Raw genomic sequence first — 27,048 nt, forward strand, 5'->3', positions numbered from 1 at the left:
CTTTGTGGAGTAGGCATTCAGCAAGGGATATCAGAATTGCAGGAAGCAGGGCCGGGGGAATGGAAAATTTAACAAATTAGTTTAGAAAAATTACTTTCCACTGTACAGCGAGGATTTCTTGAGCTGCTGGATATGACATCAGTCATCTAAAAATGAAACAGGTTTGGAATGGCACTCCATTTATAAAAGCCCCAAATATTTGGAAAGTTCCTTAGAGAAAAGAGTGGGATAGAGAGACTGTTCATGAGACCATGTAGTCTGTCCCACTGTGTACAAAGAAGAAAGGAGAACATCTATCAAAAGAAGTTGATCTGTGATTGCTAGGCTTTACTGGGAAGTGGAAATAGCTTGTTTCCCAAGAGTCCAAGAGCACTTAGTAGTTAAAATCTGTTACGTCTTCTCCTTCAGAGATTTCTAAAGTACAAATTAGTAGTTTAGAGATTAACAGACTTAACTTTTACTAGGAAGCATGATTTTCTGTTTCAACAGAGTTATGCAAATACTTGCCAGGTATTAAGTTTAGATTGTTAACAAGCAACAATTTTTGACAGTGATATAAGGGATGAATTACACCATTTCAAGTATGCCTGTTCATCTTTCCTTCAGACCACAAGCTTGTAAAGGCAAAAGTTATGGAAATGTGGGAATCTATAAAATAAATAAAGGAAGGGAAAATGATATTTTGGTTGTCAAAAGCAGTAACACTGATATATTTGATATGCAATATATTACAAGTACCATGTCTGGCAGTGGGTCAGGAAGAGGGCAAGAAAAAGAAAGGTTCCAAGACTACAGCAAAGAAGAGAGAGTGGTCATGATGCAAGGAGAAAACAAACAAAAAAGTAATATGAGTGATATTAAAGAGAATAACCTCACAGAAAAGTTGAGAAGGAACAATATATATACTTTCTTTCCATAAAACCATTGACTTTCAACATCTGCAGGTAAATTCAGTCAATAATAAAGGTCAGAATGAGCTGTTTTCATGCAGGGGGGTTGATTAGCCTGTGCTCACTCACCACATGATTCATGCCTTTCAGAATAATATGTGCTTTTCTTTTGGCAAATATTGGAATCTATAATATATAAGCTAAAATAAGAAGCCCTACAGCCCTTTCCATTTCCTGTACTGTAGAAAACAAAAACATTAATGAAAAATGAAAGCACTGTTGCACTAAATCAAAAAAAGGCAAAGTAATGGCTTCTCAAATTTAGAAATAAATTAATATCTGAAGAAAAATGTCTTTGCCCCCCAAATTGGTATTACACATTGTGGGTTTTAAAAGAAATGAAAATTTAAAGATAAATGAAAATCAGAACAAAGGAAAAAAAATCCAAACCCCTAACCCCCAAAACTTTATTATTAGGCACATTGTTAAAACAATAAAGGAACAGATGAGGGGTAATGTTTCTTTATTTCCTAAGCTCCTTCAGTTACAGAAAGCCTGTAGTGGGGGTCTTGTCCCTGGGGTCCCTTGTGAGCCTGGGACAAAGGTCCGACTTCTGCAGCAGAAGTGGACCAAATGCTGTGCTGAGCCATGGACTGTGGTGCTTATGCACAGATTCATGATTTTCTTAAGAAAGGTGGCCTTTTGGCCCACATTCTGGCAGTGGGGGAAAAAGAGAAGAACAGGGAGCATGAGAGGGGGGAAATATGGCCAGCGAGACTGGAGCCCTGATGTGCAGTGTCCTGCAGGAGCAACAGCTCTGCCTGACTAGCACCCCTCCAGCAGCCCAACAGCAGAGCCCCTGCCAGCAGATACTGGCACAGCCATCGTCCAAACGGCCACAGTTACCTTTTTGGGGCTGTCAAGGTTCTGGATGGAGTCTATGACTTCCTGTTCTTTGTGCAGTGGTAACAATCTGCAGTCTAACATAGGGGTAGAGTAGGGAGGGCTGCAGAGGCGACAGGAGAGAGCAGAGGAAGATCTGACCTCTTCCCAGTCCCATAACTGCTCCCCTGGAATGGTCTTTCCTTGTGGCTCTTGGTTGGAGGATGCCCAGCAAAGGAGCTGACATGCTGGAGCACATCATGGCAAAGAAAACCTCAGCGTCCCAGGCTGAGGAAAGTGCTGGCAGACAGAGAGGAAAGGTCCAGCATCTCATTGCATCTCTGCTTCCAGCCAGCCAGCTGCATCTTGCTGCCCACACCCTGAAGCGGGAGCTGGGGCCTCTCTGCTCTCCCCCTCCTCCTTAGCAGAGGTTGTGCTGGGGCTGGTGTCCAGCCCGGAGCAGCCTCAGCATCCAGGCATCACATCCAACCCCAGGACCTTTGCTGCCATCGTGTCAGGGAAACATGGCCCTGGCATCACTGCAGGATGCACTGAAGGGCCTCAACCCTGTCCAGTCCAATAGGCCCCCTCACTTACCAATCTGCAGTGGTTTTACCAGGATCACCTGGTAGAGTTCTGTTGGAGAACTGCTTTGCTTGGGAGCCCCATCCTTCATCCAGGCCACCTCATGGGGTTCTTCGGGAGAGCTACTTTCCTGGGCAGCACCCTTCTCCACCCAGACCACCCTGGACTTGGTGGGGGGGTCTCTTCTCCATCCCGCAAGAAAATTAGTAGAAGTTGGGAAGGGGGAGCAGGAAGCTTTGGGAAAATAACTCATCACCCCAGAGTAACAGGGAAAGTCTTGGGGTATGCTCAGAAGAACCACAGGGCAATGGGGAAAGCCTTGGGCTGTGCTCAGAAGATCCTTGTCAGCTCTGTGCTCAGAAGATCCTCCCCAGCTCTGTGCTCCTGTCCTGTTGCATCACTGTCCTGTGGCTGACAGTGCAGCTGTGCTGGCCACACGTGTTGCAGTGGGGTGTCACTGCAAGACACCCCTGTGTCTTAGCTTAGTGTATCATCACAGGATCATTAGATCATTTTGGTTGGAGAGGTCATCTAGTTCAGCTGCCTCATCAAATGCAAGGCAACAGTATGAATTCAGAGCTGTAAAACTTCTGAAGAGTCCACAAAGACACTGTAGGTGTGCCATGAGCTGGAGAAGTTTGTCTTTCTGTGATTGCACAGGTCTTGAGTGGACTCTAGTCTGTCTTGCTGTGAAGTCATTCCAAAGGAAAAGAGCTGTTTGCCCACAGTTCAGGTAGATGATATTAAATCAATTAACTTACTGTGACTAGAGGCAAAAATAAACAGAGAGTATTTCAATTTCTGTGATTTCCAGCTAGTTTACTGATATCTTCAGTAGGTTTTCCAGTGTTAAAATTACCCCCTTCTCTAAGTAGTCAGTGAGTTCGATTACTGAAAGGCCAGCAGATTCGGGGGAAAGTGTACGATAACCACTATTGGTAGGCTATGACAGAAATGAAGCCAGCATGTAACAGAGCCGCCTTTCCTCCAGGCCAAATGCCTATAGCTTCCTCAGCCACTTCTCATCAGACTTGTGCTCCAGACCCCTCCCCAACTCCACTGTTCTTCTCTGGACAAGCTCCAGCACCTCAATGTCTTTCTTGTAGTGAGTAGCCCAAGCATAACTGACTGCCAAACTATATACTAAAAAACCCACAAAGTATCTGTATCTGCTGAAAATTAATATGTCTGCACTGGGTTAGTGGAACCTGCAGGTCCAATTCACTATAATTCAGATCTAAAACATGATAATATGAGAATTAAAATATTTTATTTTACTCATCTGCCTGAGTATTTCTCCTTCCTCAGAAGCACTACAATATACTTAGACCCCTCTTTGGTACATTTATTGCCCTTCTTCTGACAGCCATAATTCCCCATGCCAGCTATCATTAATGGGAAAAAATATATTGTAAAGGAGCTTCATAATGTTGCAGTGACAGCTAAGAAGAAATACTTTTTAAAAATATTCGGTAGCTTGTTTCTAGATTTGGTCTTCCTGAGAAATATGCCACTGTCCCTACATCTGTAGCTGCAAATCAAAGTACTTCTAATTCCTCTTGATTTACCTAAGATTATAAAGAGGTATGGTTACCCTGATTGGGATCTGTATTTATATCCAAGTGTAAACTTCAGCTCTAAGGCCATTGCAAATTTAAATTTTGGAGAAGACAGGCTTTTTCTAGTCTCTGAATATTTTCCTTTATTAACTCTTGACAGGCACATTAACTTTTACTCATAATGATGCACACTGGATTGGGACAATGAGTCATAAATATTGAAGGTAGCAAAATATTAGTATATTATATATTACTCTGTAATTCTAAGATCATAGGGAGGACAACCATGGTGTCACACCTAGGAACAGCAAATAATTCTTATCTGTCAGATGTCTAGAAATAACGTAATTTTTTTTCATGCTAACTTTATTCCAAATATAAAAAACAGTATCTTACATTTGAACTGTATGTAACAAAAAGTGTTAGACTGTTAATAAAATGTATGATGTACTAAGAATGACTGTAAGAAAAAAGAATTTACAAGAAATTACAATAAATCAGTGATTGCAGTAAAAATTACATTTTTGACACTGCTGCCCACCTCTCCACCCCAGAGCCCTCAGGTCCCTCTAACACCTTTATTGACTTTTATCTGGACAACTTTTAATCCAAAATTCTTTCTGTGTTTAGGTAGCAAATGCTTTATTTATCAGATTGTAATCCTTATCTTCTGTGTGGTAGTACTAAAAAGGAAAGTGGTGGCTTGGCTGAACAAGAACATCCACAACCAACATATCAAGTATGATTCTTACACAGCCTCTCTGAAATATTACAGGATCATTACGGATTAAGATAACTTTTTTCTTTTCCTATCTATTTCCCTCCCCAACAACCTGCCTTTAGACCAGTCTAATACATACATATACATGAGATCATAAGGCATATTGTATGTAAGAGTTATTCCAAAGCATATCACCAAGTGTTGTAGAACTACCTTTTATCACTTTTATTTAGCACTTTCATCCTTTTGCCATCTTTCAGGACTACTCACCATACCAGAATATCAGCTTGAAAGTTATTTCATCTTATCTGTGATATGCCTGATCCAGAATTACCAGGTAGTACTTGCTTTATAGTTGACAGGTTGTCTCAGACCCAGTAGGCTCTGAAAGATCCTCTGGCTACTCAGGACCTGTGATAAATAATCGGGATCCTTGAACAACACACGTAACTACAAAGCATATACCAGTTGCTGTGGTCTTTTTTCCCTTCCTTAAATATTATCTTTTTTCATTACCAGATACCAGGTACCAGGCATTAGGCAGATCAGTTAATAGCTTTGGGTTTGTGTGGTTCCAAAAGAGAGAGAGGAGTTTCACCACACATTACACAGGATTGAAACTTCTTGCTTGTATTAAAAAGATCCACATGAATAACTGTTGGGTTTTCTGAAGAAAAAGGTAAAGTTGATTCTAAAGGTGGGAAAGCCAATATTTTGCATTGCCTCATTTATTTAATTAGTGCTTAACCATCTTACCCCTGTTTATGTGTCTTGCTCACTTGCAAATTCCTGTCCTGTATTTAGATTGTGGCATTCCCCAGTTCAGCGCTATCTTTTGTTAGTTGTTTTGGTGAAGCCAAGCAGCGCAGCGCCCTGGTAGTGCATTGACCTTTGCCAAAGTTAGTTTTTATGCATTTGTGCTCAGTAAGGCACAGTAATACCTGACTATGTGTATTGTGATGCTGAAAAATGATTGAATTGATTTAATGTGTCTATTTTTAAATGTCTGAATTTTCCAATTTTCGAATGCAAGTTTGCCAGGTCTAAACCAAAAAATGACAGGATACACAACTATTACTCTGCATTTTTACATTGCTTGCTGGAAGCAGCTACATTAGGATCAGTGTAATCATACTGCTTATTCAAACCCCAATAGTAATAGCTGGTTTTGTATTTCAGAATAGTATTGATAGGAGTGAGGGAGATGGTTGCTCTCATGCTAGAAAGAAGATGTGAAATATCTGCCTAATTGCAATTTACATTTCTGAGATTTAATCTTGTTACTGTGTACATATGAAATAGAGGTCCAAAAAATGAGTATTCTCGACAGTAACATTTCACTACATTTCACTAATCATGACACCTTCTGAAAATGTCATCCTTAAGATAAATTTCAGTTCAAACACCAGTATATCTTCTCTATGTAAGTGACAATCTTCATACCTACCACCTTCCACCAGTTTAATGCACTGAGACACATCACTGCTTAAGTTACTTAAGTAACTATCACAGCCGCTGAGACTCAACACAGGATTTATCCCAGCACTGGTACTCCCAAGAGGTGTAGACAGGTCTGATACATTCTGTATCCCACCACTGTAACAAAAATGCTTTTACAAGTTACTACTCCTGCTCAATCATCGAAATACCTTTTCCCAGAATGAGTCCTCCCAGTTCCAGCAGGACTGACACTCAAGCACCTAGAAGATTGCAAAAATCAGGCTTAAATAAGTATTCTGTGATTTTCACCAGGCTTAGCTGAAAGGCTAGAACTACCAAAAGCCATCTACTCTTTGAGGTTGATATTTCTGCACAAATTACTTAGGAAGGACACAGAGCACTTGAGCAATCTCACTTCGTTAGCTGAAGGATAGGATTCAAATATACAGCTACACGGTAGACAGAAACACTGTAGCCTTGAGATTATTTTTTTCCATTACTGTAAAAATCAAGGAAATTGTTACTCTACAGGGTGAATAGTCCTGACTGTGGTCTTTGCAAAAACTTTTCTAGTGCTTGTTATTCATAGGATAACAATCTTATGTTATGTATGTATGTATGTATGTATGTACCGCACAAAGTTTCAGGCAACTCATTTACAGCATCATCCCTTTAATTTTGCTTTAATTAATGTTATACAGGAGGTATGGCAGAGGCTGGAGAAGGTGAGCATATGATATAAAACAAGGTCATTTTGAGTTTGGACCTACATCATTGATTCTGGCAATGATACCAGAAATTTCAGTAAAAGCAAATAACATCTTTAAGTGATTTTTAGGAATCCACAATGAAAACATTTTACCCTATTTTTCCTTTTTTGGAAATTGTCAGCATCCTTGCTGTGAAACAGCACCTTATTCTTATTCCTGGGAGGACTTAATTGCAATACTTGGGTTTAACTGCATAATGGTGTGCAGAAAATGCCATTCCCCTGAAAAGATAACAGGATCTTCTCTTAGGGGGAGCATGAGCTGAAGAAGAGCAAACTGTTCCATACGTTGTTCAGGTGGCCTAAAAATCAAAATTATACTCTTGTGCCCAAAGACGTCTAACTAAAAATGTACAAGTGGAACACAATGGGTAAACTTCCAGCTTTGAAGCAATTCCTGGTCTATGTTGGAAATAACTATCTAGTGGTATCAAAGCAGATTACTGGAGAGCATTACATTCACTTAGATATACAAACAATAGCAAAAAAGTCCTCTGAAACACCAAGATACATTGAGCAAGATGAGGAACTTTATTTGGAGTACTTTGTTGTTTCCAGTGATGAAGGTTACGTGGGATCTTAGGAATGGATGGCAGTCCAGGGAAGCATGTGAGTTAGAGTTTGTTTGAAAATGCTAATGAATCCAGTTTTCAGGTACAAAAAGTTTACCCTGACAAAGATTTCACTGTTTGCTCAGAGCCCCTTGGAGATCACAGCACTAGAGCGTAAGATAGGATCCCTGAGTCCAACAGTCAATAAATACATTGTGTTTGGAGCATTGAATCAGTTTTAGTACTCAGAGTAACTGAGACACAGAAAAAAAGAAGAAATAAAATTATAGCAGAAAGTAGCATCTTCCAGAACTTTACCTTCCAACAGTACACAACTGACCTTTTTCCCTACTGGTGGTGACAGAAGAGATAGAGCATTACTCTTACAAGGCAGCATTCCACTATAACCAACAAATGAATTTTAGAGAAGTCCTAAAGAAATAGATAAGGGATGTAACTCAAACAAACAGGATGTAATCTGAGCTCTGTGTACACAGTTAAGATCAAAGCAAATGTTACAGGTTTTGTGGTGAAACACAATGATGCTGTGTCTGCTCAGAACTGAGGTCAAGAAGAAAACCTGGAAGGACCAAATAAGGACTTCTGATAGGTGTTTGACCATGGTAAAGCAAAGTAATGAATATGTATTAAGTAAGCAGGAATATCTAATGAATATGTAAACATATGTGTGATAAAAAACCTTGTCTATCTGTCACTTAGCACACTTGATTAGAGGACATATCTTCCAAGTGGCCAGTGCACTGCAATAAAGAATACTTGCTTTTTAACACCTACAAATTGGTGCTAAGGAGTTTGTTTCTGCCACTTTTCAGCATCAGTAGAAGTATGGCATAGTCTCTTATATACATAATTTGTTGTATTTTCACACATTAAAATATTCCAAGGCAAACAATTGTGCTCATTGAGAAGTAAAATAGATAACTGGCTTAGATTTCTGTCTTTCATCCTATTCCACCCCAGTCCTGACTGTATGACAAAGTCTCTGTTTGTTCCCAACACATTTCCAAAACCTCTGGAAATAAAATTACCTGACAGTGGTTTATACTTGGGGTTCTTCTCCACACTTGAAAGGTACAAAGAATTGTGAACATCTGTTCTCCAGCTGCACTGTTTAGGAAAGTGAATATATGTGGGTTTTTTATTAAATAAAATTCACAGGTCTTCTTGCTCTTACTGGCACCAGTTCTTATTTCTACCAATTCCCTTTGAAGAAGCAAGTACTTGCACATTGTATAAACAGATCGTAGAGTACAAATATGAGAAGCCATTCAGAACAGAATAAAATTAGATGAAAAGAAAACAAAAGAAGAGCTTCTTTTGCTTAATTTTATTTTTCTCCCATTGAAACTGTGTAATATGAGTAGGGGTGATGTTTTAAAAAATGACTAAACTATATCTATTGCTCTCACATTCTTTTTCTACTCTTAAATATAATAAAAATAATTTTATAATATCTTTTCAATCATCCCATTTGACTCGTTAAGCACTTGTAAATACCATTTAATGGCAAGTCAAAGATTATCCTATGTATACAGAATTGATTTTCCTTATTCATATTGTGGTTTTGTTTGCTTTAAGCTTTTGTTTTCTTTCCTTCACTTTAAAAATCAAAGCTGGGGAATAGTTATTTTCCCTTGTTATTACTAAGAAAAGGTTAAGGAAGTATTCTTCAATATATTTGCGCAGGCGAGTCCTTGTCGAAGTTTCTCTCCAGTGTAACTGATAAGAATTAAATGAGTTTTTTTTCTTTCTGCACCAAAGACCTGACATTTTATCTATGTGCATAGTGAGTTTAATGCACATTCTTCTTTCTTATAACCACTGAGTTCCATCTAGATCCTCTCTGTTTTCCCAGTGATATGAACTGTCCTTTTGTCTCTTTTTCAGTCTCAGTTATAGTGAAGTAAAACTTTACTAATGCTCAGCCACACCGTTAGAGAAAGGGTACACAAAGACAAAACTCTCCCAACACAGTGGAAACTCCTGCAGAAGAAAGTCAGTCTCTCAACTCTTATGTGAGCACCTGTAATATCATTGCTCCATTAAAAAGCAAGGGGCTCTAAGTGATAACCTAATGTCTACTTCTATCTGTGTCCTATACAGAGTTTCTAGCCCTTGAGAGAACTCTTCAGTGCATCAGAGAATGGTATATTGTTATACCAAAAAAAATAAAAATAATAAATTTCAATATGAAGTTCTATTATATACCAATAGTACTATCATAAGCATGTCTTACAGGAAAAAATTATAATGGAAGTGCATCTTTTGCTCAACTTCCAATTAACTTGTAGTTAATCTGGTATACTGGTACTGGAGAGAGTTACTGGTTTTCATATCTTTAGTAGCTTTGGTCAATCTTTGGTTTTGGAGTGTAAAGTAAGGTGTCTCATTATTACTTTGAATAGCCAGAGGGCAATATTCTCATGACTAATTTGCCACAGAAATGGTAAATAAAAATGACCTGTGATCATTTGCCCAAAAGAAAAAATGCTGATCTGGAGTTATACACTCACATTAATGTCCTGTTACTGAAAATCAGAAAAATGGAAATCAAGATCCCGTAGCATTAAACAAACCCCTACTTTTAAATAGAAAGGCAGTGTCTGTGAGCTGGAAATTTGATTTTAGGCACAACAGGTAATTATAGTCCAAGAAGGATGGACCTAGAAGAGAAATTCTGAAGATTCAGGAATGGATTTTGACAATCATTGTGGACAGCATTTGCTTTATTTCTTTCTATATTTGTCTGTTGTAGTAAATATCTAAGAGGATTCTTCTAGAAGTGAGTGGTTGTTCTTTTCCCTAGGTTTGGCTGAGAAAGCTTAAGAGGGGGAAGTTCAGAGACATCTCAGGAGGTGTCAGATAGAAGAAAGGGGTCAGTAAGTCACAGAAAAAACAACTGGTAATCAGTGCAGAGTAGTTACCTCTGCACTTTGGATAGTTTTTATAGAGTTTGCTGCAACTCAGTAAGCCACTGAGACCACTGACAGCCTGAATGCAGGAGCACACTTGAAGAAATGTTTATAAACTTTATATTACTGGTATTCATCTGGAATATTTTCTTTGCGGTTTGTCTGTTTAGAAATTTAATATATTTTAGTTTAAATTCTATGTCATGCTGTTTAACTTGAGCAGTTTTCTGACATTTTGAGTTGCTTAGTGTGAGCAAAGAACAGTCAGACAAAACCAAAATCAGGATTAATATCAATAATATTAGATAATGAAAAAACATCAGCAAAGGCAATAGTTTGCTGCCTAGGTGGTGATAAACAATTTAAACATGTTAGCAAACATCTTCCTATGTTTAAATTATAGATGGTCTAATTTTTTAGTTTCTATAGCCATTCTTTTTTGTTTGTGAGTTCTTCCAAGGAAACCAAAATCCTTAAGTAATTTATGCATAAATATGCTTCAGATAAAATACTTAGAAGCTGCTGGTCACAATCCAAGAATTGAGCTGTAACAGACACAAAATGTCAAAATTTGTCTTTATGTCTGGTTGCAGCTGTGTTCTCTGCAAATAAACCCAATGTTGCTATAGCTCATCAAGAAACTTTAAAATGATCTTTTTTAAATTGGTGTAACCAATCAATTATAATGAGATTTCCAGTAACTCTTTAGTAAAAGTTTCAAGAATGGTTGACCTTTGAGGGTTGGGACAGAAGTGTTTATTCAAGGACTAAATATTTAAAAATTGGAAGTTGGATGGAATAATAATACCAAAATATATTAATATCATAATAATATGCTTACACTGAATTAAATAAATAAGAAAGAAACAATACAAAATATTAAAATTCAAATATCTGAAAGGGCATTGAAATGATATAGGAAATGCTGACAACATAAATTTTTCATAAAGTAAGATAGAAAATTTAGAATGTATTACCTATTTCATGAGTGCTATTTTAGAGAAAGTGCTGTCTTCTGTACTTGAGGCTCATCAACAGATGGATCCAACCTGAACTTCAACTATCAAAATGAGACAATATATATATGTGTTGGCATCATTTGACCTGTGTTTGTTTGCTGACTATGCTCTATGTTGTTTTGTAAAGTATTTTGGTCAGTTTAGCATATAAGTTGCTATAGTTCATATTCTCCAAGCTACTATTATCTTTTGTTAAGTCCATATAGCATTTATTTAAATATTAATTAATTGAAGTGAAATAAACACAATATCAGGTTTATAAACCAAATTAAAAACCACCTTTCACTAATTTCACATAATAAATACTGAGTAAAAAGAAGAAAAATCTTTTGGAGGTAATTAAAAATAAACGAACAACCAACTTCTTTATTGGACTTCCTTTTTCTTGGCTCATTTCAATATAAAATCAGTTCTACTGCCTGGTAAGTCAGAGTAATTGAGTCTCCTTCCCTAAGGTGTTATGCTGAGAGTTCATCTTAAAAAAATTCTGATTTTTGTAATTTTTTTTCCTTTCTCGATCTGTGGTTTGGATTTAATCAAAATGCAGGTAAAGAAACCTGAATGGAGTTCTTTTCATTATTTCCATTACACATTACAAAACCAGAAAAAGTCTATTCTTGTATAGAAATTGTGCTCATGGGAAAAAAGAGGAAGTTGTTTTATGTTAAGGTTCATTAGTGATCAAAAATCAATTAGATTTGATTCTTGAATGCTTAATTGTATTGCTTTCACTGAACCAGACTGTGTTTGCTTTTACGTAAGAGGGACTATTTGAGAACCTTTATGTGAAGCAGAACTGTAGTACATAAGAAAACAAAACCAAAGTCACTTACACAGGAATGCTAATTTTACAGGAGAGATGAATGCATAAATTAAATGCTGAAAAATGTGCATTTTATTTCTTTAATATCTCATAGGTAATTTGACTGTGGTCTATAAAGTGATTCTTCTCCAGTTACCAAAAAAAAAGAAAAAAAAGAAAAAAAAAGGGGGGGCAGTTTAGAAAAAGCTATTTGCTTTAAGAGATTCAAAGGAAACATGACAGTTTCAAAGGAAACATTTAGCTTAAGTGCTAAATGAGAATTATTCTATTTGGTCATATTCATATAAAAGAAACATGGGTGGTTTACATAGGAGTCTTCTTGCAAGTTCTTGATGCATTTCAAAATAGTGTAGTGATTTCTAACAACTGATGAGATATGCAGCAGCTACCTAGTGCAAACAAACAAACACAACTCTGAGGAGCTAACATAATTTCCCAGTTTGTCTTGAAAAATTACTTACCACTACAAACAACAGAATTTTTAAGCTTGATCTGGAACTATACAAGTAACAATGCAACACACTCAAAGAAATGAAGTATAGTCAGAAACCGCTTTTCAAACAGCTGGGTTTGGCACTATTTAATTTATAAGAATTCAACCAATAGTTCAAAAGAGGCAGCAATCACATATCTCAAAATGTGACCTGAGTCAATATTGAAAGTTCTCAAATAAAGATGGAGATAACTTATCAGTTCTCAGGTTCTTTGTTAAGCTGGAGAGAGTCAGAAATGTAAACAGGTATTACTTAAACTGCTTTTAATGTGAAGGAAAAAATATCATTAATGACTTGTCATTTCCATTTTATTATTCTCATTTCTTTTGGAAGAATTCTCTACCCCTACCATGCTAATGTGAAACGTCTTTCTTTTCCTTAGTAGTTGCTTTAATAAGCTGAATATCATATTTTTGATAAGTTCAGTAAACATAATATATTATGCTGGGTAATGGTCTAGAGTTGTTCACAGAAATACAAACGTTATTTTCATTCTGAAATAATGTAATTCAGTTGAAACTCACTGAGGTCTAGGCCTAAAGAACAAAGGAATTTATATGATGTCTGACTTTGAAAATCTATGATAAATATTAGCGAGGTAGAAAACTAAGTCTGTTCTGCATTGTTTTTTTACTTTTAGGCAAATATTCAGCATATTTTTTAATTTTAAATTTCAATTGTCATATTTCTCTCAAGCAGATAGCTACTATTAATAGAAATGGTATGGTACTCATAACAAAGAAGTTTAAATTAAATAGAATTTACAGTTTTAGGCAATGTTCCAGAACAGAAAAGTCAACTAATCTTCTGTAGCCCATGTGCTTTACATCAGAATTCTAGGTTCAAGGATGAGAGAGAAAATGGTCCATAAAGTTTGTTTTTAGTAATATTAAACCTAATGATTATTTATGATTCATGAGGACCCTTGATGCACAGAAACTGAAGGTCTGGTAGTTATCTGGGAGGTTCCATTTTCCTAACAATCCATGCCAATTTCTCTTTAATTATTGAAGAGGTTAAAACAACAGAATCCGACAGATTGTTAGCTGAACTCAACCCAGACAGATGGCACCATTCTACTGAAGCCAGTTTTGTGAAATTTCTGCTGCACCATATGCTAGAATCAGTTCAACAGCTAATTAGTGCTTTTTACAAGACAATCATTCTCTCAAGGAAATTTCTTATGGACAGGTCACAAATACAGAGTGAGAAGTAAGAAGGAATAAAAAACTGAGTTGTGTATACCCTCACTGACTTGTTTACTCAAGTCATAAATAAAGGTTAGCACGGTAAGGCGTCTTGAATAACCTTTCAGCTCAATCCCAGTAGTGCTGACATTCCTGGTCTGTATCTGGAAAATAAATATTGAATGCCATAGCGAATTAGAGCTTTTTCCCTCCTTTTTCTTAATAGCTGTGTTGAAAAGAATGGAATAAAGTTGATTATGCAACTAAGTTCCTATCTATTAAAATAATCTAATTAAAAGAAAAGAAATTGCAACAGAGATTTATAAAAGTTTAGACTCATCAGCTCAAGAAGAAAAGTGATTATTATAAACATGAAGCACGGCTTACTTTCCAGTAGTCTTAGACATTAACTGTACTTTACCAGGCAAAAACCCAGAAGTACAACATCAATATTTTCATAGGGTCTAAGCAATAGAAAGGGGAAGAAAGATGTTATAATATGCTGATACTATGCTATCTGCTACTCCCTTTTCTGTGATTTGGTATGATCCTCTGAAGCTGTATTTTTTAAGACTTATTTATTCAATTAAACTCTTCAGGTTTACAATTCCACTCTCCAAGGCTTTCTTTTTGCATAAATAAACTGATATGCAAAACACTTAAGTAGTCTTGATGTTCAGAAAAATTGTTAGAACGAGAACTCTAATTACACAGGCTTTGGGAAAGAAGAACTTGATGTGCAACAGGTGTAGAAGAGACCTATTAGAATGATGCGAAGAAGAGTTAATTGTTACAAAAACAAGTATGTATCTGTGTGATATTTCACAGGCATATATAAGCAAGCTCTCCTTGCAGACTTAGAAGGATTGGAGCTATGAAGCTATATTGATAAAACACTTGGATTATCCCAGAGAATGTCTGTTCATACCAAGAATAGGCAAGATTTTGCTGCTACAGGAATGATTCAGTAGTTTATTTTATACTTAGGAACCAGATGTCTCAGGTTAATCTATGCATATGTCACAAGAAGAATATGCAACTAGATTTTTAATAAACCCAAATTAGCACTGTTGACCTTGGCTGAGGCCCAAACTTCCATTGAGACACTCTCACATTCCCCCTCCTCAACAGGACAGAGAGAGAAAATAGGATTAAAATGCTCTTGGGCTGAGACAAAGACGGAGAGACTGCTCACCAAGTACAGTCTTTGGTAAAATAGGCTTACTTGACTTGAGGAAAAATAATTTAACTTGTTCTAAATTAAAATTTATTTGGGCAGTGAATTCTAGTTGTTCAAGTATTGGTTTGAAACTGAGACTTCTGTTAAATCAGACAGAAGTAGGAGCACAGAAAAATCCTTTTTGGAGGTTTATTATATGACTTTCTTATGAGTGAGTATAGAGAGGATGTATTCTCTTCACAGAGGTCAATGCTTCTCCTCACTTCCCCATCATCTCTAGAACCATCAGCTGGTCTCTCCATCAAAGAACAGAAACCCAACTCTGGTGATTGTAATGATTTCTTTACATTTTTGGAAGGAAGAGAGAGGGACTTAAGAAAGATAAAAGGAATATTCCCCTGGAAAGTATGCTGAGTGAAACTAGATAGCTGTTGCTGCAGAGGAAACAGGCTTTACAGTGAAAAGGGAGCTCTTCACCAAATATGCTCTTATACCTGTTTGATAGTGCAGCCTGGCATAAGTGCTGAAATACTTTTGCATGACAATTGTTGTTAGTAAATAGTTGGGCGTATCACCACAAAGGAGAGAGTTTTAGATGTCAGTACAGACCATTTATGGCAACTAGATACCACTTTGCATGCATATGTGCTTTCCTACGTGAATAAAAGACATGTACCACTTTCAAAATTGATGGCACACATAGTTTTGGCAGGAAATTGCTGTAGGTGTGCAACTCTCGCTGGCTGTCCCAGGGCATTGTCATGCACACCAACACAAGAGACATCTGCCAGTACTTTGGAGGTTGTTCTATCTACTCAGTCCTCCTAATACATGGCCTGCAAAAGAGTTCCCATCCCACCTGCTCTGTAGGCTGTTATCTTGTGATGCCTGTTAAAAAGATGTGTGTGGGACAAGTTCATTGCACTTCACGTTCACCAGACACTGCACAGTGTAGACCTCCTTGATTTTTTTTTCTATACCAGCATATCTAAAGCAGGCAGTCAGAGATGAAACTGTCAGCCTTAGGACCATGGTGTGAAGAAATCATAACTTTACAAAACAAGCCCAGGAGTGCTACCCAGAGGCCAAGGAACTTAAATTTCAGAACCAGGGTGCCACGGTCCAGGGGGGTGAATGAATAGGACCGCAACACTGCACAAAGGGTTTGAGTTGAGGTTGAAGGTGCAATGGCCATTTATTGAAGGTATGCGGGGGTTTATATAAGCTCAGGTGTGGAAAGGGCCAGAAAATGGGGTGGAGCATGAGACAGACAACCAGGGGAACGAACAGGAGTAAGAACTCGGGAGAAGAGGGAGGAACTGGGAAAGGAAAGGACTCTCCCCACACTGCAGCTTTTTCAGCCAGTCAGAGGGAGAAACAGGGAGAGCAGGGGACAGACAACTCGAGGCATGCCTGGACGTGCCCAGGTAGTACCACTGTGTGGGTAACATACAATGCACATATTTGAAACCACATAAAAACTGTGAAGTCCGTATAATAAAGTCCTTTTTCAGTTGTATATCTTTTTCCATGCCTGGAACCGTTCCCACTCTGATTCTTGCTCCTTCACACCAGGGGGAGGATCTGCCCTAACTTGCGAGCAGGGGTACTTGCACAGCAGTAGCAGAATGGTGCTTCAGATATTAAAGGGCCTGCACTAACGCTACAGGCTACATATGAACTCTTGAATACTACTGCACAAACCTGGATAGTAAAAGCATGCAAAATGGAGAACATGTTAGCATATTAACCTTTTGAGTAGCTTTAGAATCTCTGTTTCAGTGTAAGCAGGAGTTGGATTAAAAATGCAAATAAATATCCATCCTTAAGCTTCTTCATAAGAATTATATCTAAAAAATTGAAGTGAACTTTCACACCAAATTTGAACCATTTATGACCCAATTGTCATCTCTGGTTCAGAAATCCAGCTATCTTATTCCTGCACACTCATGCTTTTATTTTGCCTTGTCTTTGAGAACTAGGGTAAATACAGCAGACCTAAGTGACTGTAATTATTTAAACAGAAAATGAACATAAAATTAAGTTTCTAAACATCTTCTATTTCCAAAAACCAGCTTTTTCCTATCAGTACTGAAATATGACTATGTTATAATTTAGTAAGTGAACCAAATACAATGAGCAGTTTCTAAAAATTAACCGATCTTTAAAAGACAGAGTTTTGATAGTTTCCACTTTGCTACATTCTGATTGTTTTGAAACAATCAAGGCTGATTGCACATATCCCTTTATAAAGCTTGTCAATTCATCAACTGAATTACATCTCTCTTCTCACAGAAAATGAATACACTACTTCATATATTCTCTGCTTACAGTTTAAGATGTTTACAACTGTTAGTTGAAGTAAATGTGCAGTATAAAGAAATGTGATTTCACTTCATTGATAAGTATATACATTTTTTTTCAAATTTCCAACATAATAACATAACCTGTTTTTACCTCTAGGAAACCTGTTTGTGTGTCCCTGAAATTCACATTTTAACAGCTTCTTATCTGGCTTTACATGTCAGACTTGAAGAAATTAACTTTTTTCTTCATAACAACTACCATCTTAAGATGATTTTAATGGTGTTTTATTACTAAGATGTGTGGTTTTATAAAATGAAAATGCACTGTTCTGACCTTGCTAATGGAACTCACCACAGGTTCAGGTATCCTGTGACTGATTATTCTCAAAATGCTTTTACTGAATATAGCCCTGTCCTTACATCTGCTCCACTAGTGTAGTCATCTGAGAACACCTTCCCCACTACAGATTTTTTTTCTCCTTTCTTTTAGTGTCTCATAAGAACAGCTATCCAAAGCAGGCTGATTTCTCCTTTCTCTCAAAACCATAAAAATTTTATTCATAACAGAAAGAAGTACATCAGGTTGGGGATTGTCCAAATGAGAAATTGGATCTTTCCCTAGTTTCATGCTAAACAAAACTTAGGGCTTTTATGTTTTTTATTAGAGTCACACGAAGATAGCAGGTAGGGGAACTGTGAGTAACATTGTTATGCTATCTAAAGACTAATCCAAGAAAATCTTCTGCTCATACATTTTGCATCAACTTGCATTAAGAGTAGATAAACTATCTGATTGAATTGATACATGAGTAAATTAATCCTATGTGCTATGTCTTACTTGTCTTTCTCTCCATAAGGCTTGAATGGTATTTTAATTATGTATGCATTATTTATTGTGTGCATGGGGTGGTATTATGTGCAGCATAGTTGTGATTATATGAGAAACCTTGAAGCACATGACTGAACCCTGAAGCTAAAATGTATTTTACAGTGGAATAGTTGGTCTAGTACATTGTATTACTTTATTCTGTACATTCTGACTGCTGTATATAAGTGCCAATCTTTTTTTAAAGGTAATGATGTCTCCAGGCAGTGGATGTCAAGATGCTTAATGGGTGTAGAAAGCCCTATGAAAACTAATCGTATAGGAGTTACCATAATAGAGCTATAACTGCAAACATCATCAAGGCAAAAATATATGAAAATTTTGAGTTGCAGATTTGATTGGGGATTTGGGAAAGCAATGGAAATAAAGCTTGTTAGGTAACTAAGTAGAGAACTACCCTGTCTTCTTTAACCATTTCCCAACAAGAATAATGCTAACACAGAAACTCCTGATGTTTGAACAATGTAATGCACTCTGTTACATTTAAATCTAACTTTTAGCTTTGGTCTGTACTCCAATTTAATGAAGTAATGCCTTTTTCATCATTTTCCAAAATGGCACCAATGTTTGACAATAACATACTGATCAAGATCCTGAAATATTATATAAAATATAACTAGTTAGAGATAATGAAAAGAAGTAGGATTAGAATAGATTTTAGAATTGGAGATTGATGAGTCCAGTGAAGGGAGATAATTTTAAATAAAAATCTGAAAAGAAAAAAAGGACTTGAAAGCCACATTTTTTTGTTTTCCAAATGTAATGGCTGAATGTAATGATTCATAAAATATCCTGAACTGGATAACACCCACAGGGATCATCAAAGTGGAACTCCTGGCCCTGCACAGGACAACCACAAAAATCACACCATGCGCCATATGAGTGTTGTCCAAAATACTTGAACTCTGCCAGGCTTGGTACTGTGACCACTTCCCCAGGCAGCCTGTTCCAGTGCCCAACCACCCTCTGGGTGAAGAACCTTTTTCTAATGTCTAACCTAAACCTTCCCTGACACAGCTCCATGGCATTTCTTTGGGTCCTTCACTGGTCACCAGAAAGAAATTAGTGCCTTCCCCTCTGCTTTCCCTAGTGAGTAAGCTATAGACTGTGATGAGATCTCCCCTCAGTCTTCTCTAGGCTGAACAAAGCAAGTGACCTCAGCTGCTCAAGTCACGAATTTTAGGGTTTTTTTCCTGATTTTCCTCCCCATTCCACTGCATTCAGTGGTTCCTAACAGCTCATTTCTCAATGAAAATAGAGACTTTTCAAAGAAGAGGCAGACAAAAAGAGGTCTTTATTTTAAACAGATCATTGAGTAAAACACTTTGGAGAATGTAAACAGGTCATAGAGTATGCACAGGAAAGGATTGCCACAGTATAGAACAGTACTAGGTGAAAAAAAGAAAGATTTTTTTGTATATTCTTTACAAACTTGGATTAAGGACTTGGTAAGGTCGCAGTAACTGAATGGTTAAGCCAGCAGTACACAGGGAACTGTACCTTGTGATGAGCACAGCATGGCAATTATCTGCTTAGCCCAAACTATCTGACAGGGAAATCATGTGTGTATCTGTGCTCCATGAACAAAAATGGAACAAAATGTAGGTTTGAGTTAATCATCACAACTCTGAGAGAAGCAAAAGTTTGAGAAAGCGGTTTCTGAGTCCAAACAGTTGAAACCATCTTCTTGCCACCAAAGCTGTTGGGGCCCTCCTTCTTCACTGAAGGGATATTTGTGACAAAAGCTTTAGACTAATAATTAGGTAAAAGAAAAATCCCTACTATCATACTTGACACAACATTCAGCTGCAGATTTTACTATGACAGAAAGGCAAAAAATTCATATATTTAGCTGAATTGACTACTGCTGCACAATGGATGCTTAATCCTTTCTCAGACTGGTAGCCAAAAATGGCTTTTGGTGAGTCACAGTTACCTCAGACACAATAACTGACTTTGAAGGCTGCATCTCACCAGCAGTGCTTGAGTTCACAGGCATCCTGATATCCAAAAAGTTATCACTTATCTAGAAAATCTGTTTTGTCTTTCATTATTATCTGAGATGACACCACATTTGGGAAGAAAAGATTATTTTCCTGTTGTGAACATTTATTTTCCTCAAACCCAGTAATGACAATAACTGTGCCAAAGCATTCTGCTTTTTAGAAGTATAAGGGGATCAGCTTCACTATCAGTCTGACCTATTACTTCTCTGTGTGCTTCCTCCACAGATTGTGCCTTTAATGGGAAGAGGTATTAACACTCTACCTGTGACAGCAGCTCAGCAGACTGTCATGTTTGGAAGCAGATCTTGAAAGCAGTTCATGCAAATTACATGCCAGCTTGTCATCTTCAGTAGAAGAGTACATTAAGAGTATGAAAGTCTTCAGCAGTGACAAGTTAAAAGAGTAAATATGACAAGCTCTCTGTCTGTCAAGACAGAAAAAGAGAAGTAAGGCTACAAAAAGTATCAGAAAGTAGTTTGATTCTCATGAACAAGGTACAGTTGGCAGCAATTGTTAATAAGACAAAACTTCTAAATAGCTTAGTAAAGTAAAGATAAAGAGGACAGTAAATCTTAGAAATTGGTGGTGATAATAATGAGACTACAGGAACTGGAAGAACCATGATGTCATATTAAGAAAAGCAGTAGACAAATGAAATGTGATGGTGGGAGAAAATTAAGTTTAGAGGAGTGCAGTGTGTGTAAACTCTTCAAGAAAACTGTCTCTGGAATTAGGCTGTGATGCTCAATTTATCACAAACCAAAAGCTAAATTTAGGAGACCATTTTAATAAAGATGATAAAAACTTCTTGCTCCATTTAGACAATGGAATAAGAATAGATAATCAAATAATTTCATGCAATAGACTGATACCTCAGAAATCCTATCTCCAGAAAATCTCTTTGTGTCTAGATAAAAAAGGACTGAGAGGAAGTCTTAGTTTAAAGCTTTCCTTTTCTTCTATGCTTTTGATTAATTTCTTTGTTTCACATTGTGACTTAGTGAAAAACCTTCTCCTACAAAAGGAGAAGAAAGCAGCATACTTCTTTATCTTTTCTACTAGGTGGAAGTAGGTTTCTCAAACCTGTGAAGTCACTCAGACCTGTGAGGCACTTTTCCTTAAATGCTCCTTATTCTTTTCTACACACAAACATTATTTTCCTTGTCTCAATAACTTATCATCATTATCATAGTAGCATCCTTTTAGTGTCAAAATCAAAGTGGCCATCATAAGAATTCTGTCTTAACAAGGGAGGAAAGAAATGCTACAAAATTCTTTGAACTTGTCCAAATACATCATATCTAAAAAAAAAGTGAATTGATAAAAACCATAGAGAACGCATCCAATAAATAGTTTTATCTTCCTCCTTCTTCCCTTCTCAAGATAATTTTCTTTTTTTTTTTTTTTATTATTAGTATTTAATTCCTTCTTATTGCAGGCAAGAGAATGGAAAGGTAACTGCAGTTCATTTTTCAGTCCTAAAAATTCCTGAAAGTATAGCTCTGTAGAAAACCTTAGCAAACTGAATATTTTTCGTATTATGCAGAATGCTTAATTTTTTCAGTATTTAATTTTCTCACTAGGCATTTTGTAACACTATAATACAAATATATTTAACTCTTTTCAGGCTGATTTCCACCAGATTTCATATCATTACTCTTCCCTCCAATTAACTATGCCACAAATCTTAATACTTTCTCGAAGAAAAAATTGAGGCTGTGATAAAGGGAATGGATTCACAAATTTATGTGTTTGTGTGCATGGACATTAATTATGAGGGTAGTGTTTAAACATTAAAATTTCTAATGCAGCCTTTAGAAATGTTGAAGCTGGAATATACTCATATAAAATAAACACATAAATCTAAGTTGAAGTTGTTATTATTTAGGGTAGCTCAGCTTAAGAGTCAAAAAAATTAATCAAAAGTTAATTAAACCTCAGAAAATAAACAAAATTCTTTTCCTCCACACTGAAATAATTTCATGCTCTATCACCTAAAAGACCTTAGTCTCCAAGCTTTCTCTTAAACCAGAGAGTTTTCACTTTACAGAGGACAGATCTTGTTATTCACTTGCCTGTGTCTGTGGTTTGGTATAATCTGTATGATCATCCAACAGGATAGCCTCGTCAATCCGACACTGACTGCTTTTAGTACATTTTTGTCCTTTTAAAAAAAGATTCTGAATTGAAGATATTGACATGTGATAAAATGTTGACATGGCCCACTCTCAACCTAGCAGTGCTAGTGCTTCATGATGTTGTTGACCTGCTCCACTTATTTGAGTGATTGGAGGTAGACAGTTTGAAGCAGCTCTTACTTCTAGACAAGCTGTCACAGAATGAGGGGAGAAGAAATAAGCTCAAAACCAAAAAAAAAGACCATTTATTTTCCAGTCTAGCAAATGATGAAGGGAGAATTTAAGAACTGAGTTTACAAACTACTCAAGATCAGAGCAAGATGAAAATGCAAATTTTTACATTTGATTTTTGTTCTGAAATTGTTCCTTGCAATCTCCACCACTGTGTTATAAAATGAGATTACTCTGAAAAACTAGATATTTCAAAACTTTTTTTTGTCATAGGATAATGTCACAATAGTTCTTTGGTAGTTTGAATGCTTTTTTCTAAATGAACTAGATGCAGATAATTAAAAAAACCCAGTCCACATTCTGTTTCTGGAATGTATGTTGTTAATTGCAGGCAATCAATTTACCTACAAAAAGTTTTGAAAGACATAGTACAGTTTTAAAAATTGTAGCATTCGCTTCATCATACTTAGAAATAGTTCCTTTGAATGAGTGAATACATCTCTGTCTTAGAAATAATAATTACTATGAATGTAAATTCTTCTAGTCTTATTGTATGTCCTTTAGTACTTGCAATTCTCAATTTCATGTTCATTTAAAAAAAAATGTAAAATATGGGTGACGTTAAAACCAACTGAAGGACAAGTTAGTCTAGAGTGAGTTTTCCTGGTTTTGAAATATTCAAAGGTTGTTACTTTACTGTGATGACTTTTAAGGAAGAACTGATTTGAACATGAGTTGCAAGTGTTCCCTAGCAAATTAATACATTTGTAGGTTAGGATTTCTGAATCTTGATAACTTAGACAAATATTGCAGAGCCAATGATGCTGAACTTTAAATATCTGTGTATACAAATATATAGAATTTGTATTTTATTTATATATAAGTTGAATTTGGGAATGTAGAATAACAACAAAAATTGACAACCGAGCAGAATCCAGGAGTAGAATCTAGACAGATACATCTGTATCTTTCACTACAGAAATAAAGAGGAAAAAATGTATTCCTTGGAAATCACTAAGGGACTTTAAAATCTAATGAGCTTTTCTAAAGTAGTGAATTCTCTGTTCAACTACATCATTGCTGTTTCTGTGTCAGTTAGTTAACAGATGATTAGTAGAAAAAAATTTGTGATCCTTTTATTTCACACTCCAGCAATAGCATGTGTAAGGTATTAGTTTTGCTGTACTTACCAACCTCAAATAGCCTGCTTCTGTTTAGCATGCTCAGGAGAAGACACAACAGAAAACTGTATATTTGGCTTTGATTTTGAGCTATTTTTTCCCAAACTGTGTATGACCCTGTAACAGACTTTGTACTGCCTGCTGTAAACAGAGCTTTCATTTTATTTTCAGTTTGTTTGGACTGCATATTATCATCAACAATAAGACCATTTTGAGTATTGAAAAAAGTACCATCCATCAGAGAAAATAAAAAATCAACGTCAAATAGTGTTCACACAATCACAAATTTTGTTCATGTTCATCTGCCCTGTAAAATTTAAACTTTCACATTTCTATCTTACATTTAGAGCAAAAAACAGTAAAAAAGTATTGATTATTAAGAACCATTTGTAAGGAACGCAAACCAAACCAAAATATTTCAATAACACTCTTTAAAACTTCCCATCCTCAACAGTTACAGTAGAAAAAGAACAAGTGCAGCAAAGGGCAACAAGGACAAAAGACCATAATATCTTTCTCTGAACAGCTACTTAAGGGATGAGGGCTCTTATCAACTAAAAAAAAATGACAGAGAAAATGCAATAATTGATTACAAAATCATCATGGGCAGGGCAATAACCTGAAGAAAGGATGATTAGTGATTGTCTCAAAGTATGAAAAAAGAGAGCATCAAAACAACCTAACAGGGGACATGTTGAAAACAAAAGATGTGCTGCACTGAACATGTAACTAGAGGATATCACAGATGTAGATGATGACAAAAGTGTACATGAATTCAGAAAATAAGAAAAGTAAGGGCAAAAAAAAAATCTATCTTGACCTATTCAATACAAAGAGATTACATCCAATTCATGAAGTACTTGATTCACAATTTGCTGGAAGCTGGGAGAAGATAAAAAGGGAACCATCACTATATTCATGTTTCATTTACTTTCATTGTTAGTCTGAATCAGTGTGGGCATACTGTTTATTTTTCTGGTATAGACAATGTCCTGCCATGTTTCTGTTCAAAGATGTCAAAAAATAGCGGTAAATAGCAGTTATATCCTCCTGTATATACCATTCTCGAGAATTAGGTGACTGCAGTACACTCTGCCTGAGGCCATTTTCAAAGTAGTTTGATCAATTCAGCTGCAATTCTATACTGTACCCATTAGATAGACATGCAAGTTTCACAAACTCTTTCAGGATGCAATTGCAGATCTCAGTTTTGACATAAAAAAATATTAAATGATAAATTGAACTGTTGCTTACTTTGCTTTGCACATATAAATCATGATTTGACTTCAGTGAAAAATAGAATATTTTTAATAAGGAATCACTGTCTGCACTGATTATAAGAATAAATATCTGAAGTTATCTATTGGAAATTAACTCATTGTGGGTTTTAAAGCACAATTATTCATCAGAGTTAGACACACACAGTTCTAAGGGGAAAAATATATCTTTTTTTATCCCAAACAGCTGACCAAACCAACTTTTCTAACACAAGAATTTAGTAACAGCACCCTGTTTAGGTAAAAATAAAAATCACTTTAACAATGGTGTGAATTCACTAGCTCATAAGATTACTAAACGGGCAAGGTCTTGCAACTGAATACAGGTTTTTTGCCTCTCAGTTTTGAAAATCCTTTGACCTTTACAGACACTAACACATAGTCATGAAGAAAAAGGAGAATAAAGTCAGTATTCTGAATTTTGCTATGTTTCATCAGGAATACCTGAGATGCACTTTTTTGTTTGTTTGTTTTCTGTTGTTAGATTATAATTTACAGCTAACACAAGCAAGTTAAAAACAGCAGAATCAGACAAAGACAGTAAGAGCTATCATCTCTCACAAGATCAGACCTTTATAGGTAGCATGGTGACTTTCATTCAAAAGCTGTAACAATTCAAATATAATGAAATCCTTTAACAGCGTGATGGCATTTTCAGTTTCCAGTCTGACAAAACTACTGTCCAGGATGTCCAAGGTTTCAGTATTACTGAAAGCACTTCACAATTCAAAATGCTTTCTAAAGCTTTCTACAGGGACATTGGTTAGATGTGAAGCAGTGAACTGTTAAAGAACGGGAAAAGAAGTATGCAAAATCATTTGGCAGCTAAATTTTCTTCTCTGAGTGTACCCAAGGCTGTTTAAGAACAGCACAGGTATTAGCAGCTGCCTACTCATTCTTTCACCAGGGATTCCTGCTTCTGCAAACTGTATTAGAGTATAGGGAGGATGGTCTTCCTTTGGAAAAATAAAAATATGGAGAACCAGCAAAATATAATAGGTTTATAACACCCCAAATTTTGAAGTTCTAATTTACTGTATGTGAATGACAAGTAGAAGAGGCAAGTATAAAGTAGGTAGGAATAAATAAGACCGATTACATAGCAATAGGGAACCTGTGAATTCTGTCACGGTCCATTTTCAAATTAAGGCCATGTTCTCACTCCTTTTTTCACTGTCAAAAACTTCAGTTAAATGCAGTACTAAAATGTATTTCTAACCCTTTATATGTTGTTAGATAACATGAAGTAATGGCAAATTTAACAACAATTAATGCAGGTGAATTCACTTCTTACTTCCTTCACAGTACCACAGTCACCTAGTGGTTAGATCAATAAATGCACTGTAAGCAAACTCACCTTCCTGTTTTTAGCTCGTGGGTTTAATAACCTGAAAAAATGGTTAAACTTAAAATAGAATACTTTAAAATAGAACAGAATGAGAAGATACCACCAACCAATTCAGTATTCATTATCTCAGAGAAACAATAGAAAATTTTTGCTATTTCTGAGTGCAAAGATGACAATGACTAGTTCAAATGATCTTTCAAAAATGATGGGCAACCCATAATTCTGTAAAGCAATGGGACAAAATTTTATAACAGGAGGACCTTAATACAAGGTGAAAATCTGTTTGCAAGAAGGGTAAGTACTGCATCTATTATTCTTGTACTTCAGGAGCATGCAGAAAAATCATAAATGTGTTTCAAGACCAGCTATATAATACTCAAGGCTCATTTGAGCATTTAATTAGCTTTTGAGTCAGTTTATAGGAGTCGTATGAATGACAGATTTTTGGTGTTCCGCAACAGTGGATTGTCAAAAGCTATTTCTTTTCACTTTAGATCACCCTGCCTTTTTATTTCCTCAGTCCGATGAGCAGCTGATGACCCAGCACTGGTGTCCCAGAGACTTTGTCTGCCTCTCTGCACAGAACAGAAACCCCTGCAGATGTACAGAGCCTGTAATAAAGAATTGCAAAGCAGAGTTTTGCTGCTTTACAACCAGTTTTCAGAAAACAGCACACAATAGTCTTGTAAACCTCTACCAATT

Source organism: Manacus candei, unplaced genomic scaffold, assembly GCF_025592945.1.
Source record: "Manacus candei isolate 608988 ecotype Guabito, Panama unplaced genomic scaffold, ASM2559294v1 h1tg000049l, whole genome shotgun sequence".
Lineage (NCBI taxonomy): Eukaryota > Metazoa > Chordata > Aves > Passeriformes > Pipridae > Manacus > Manacus candei.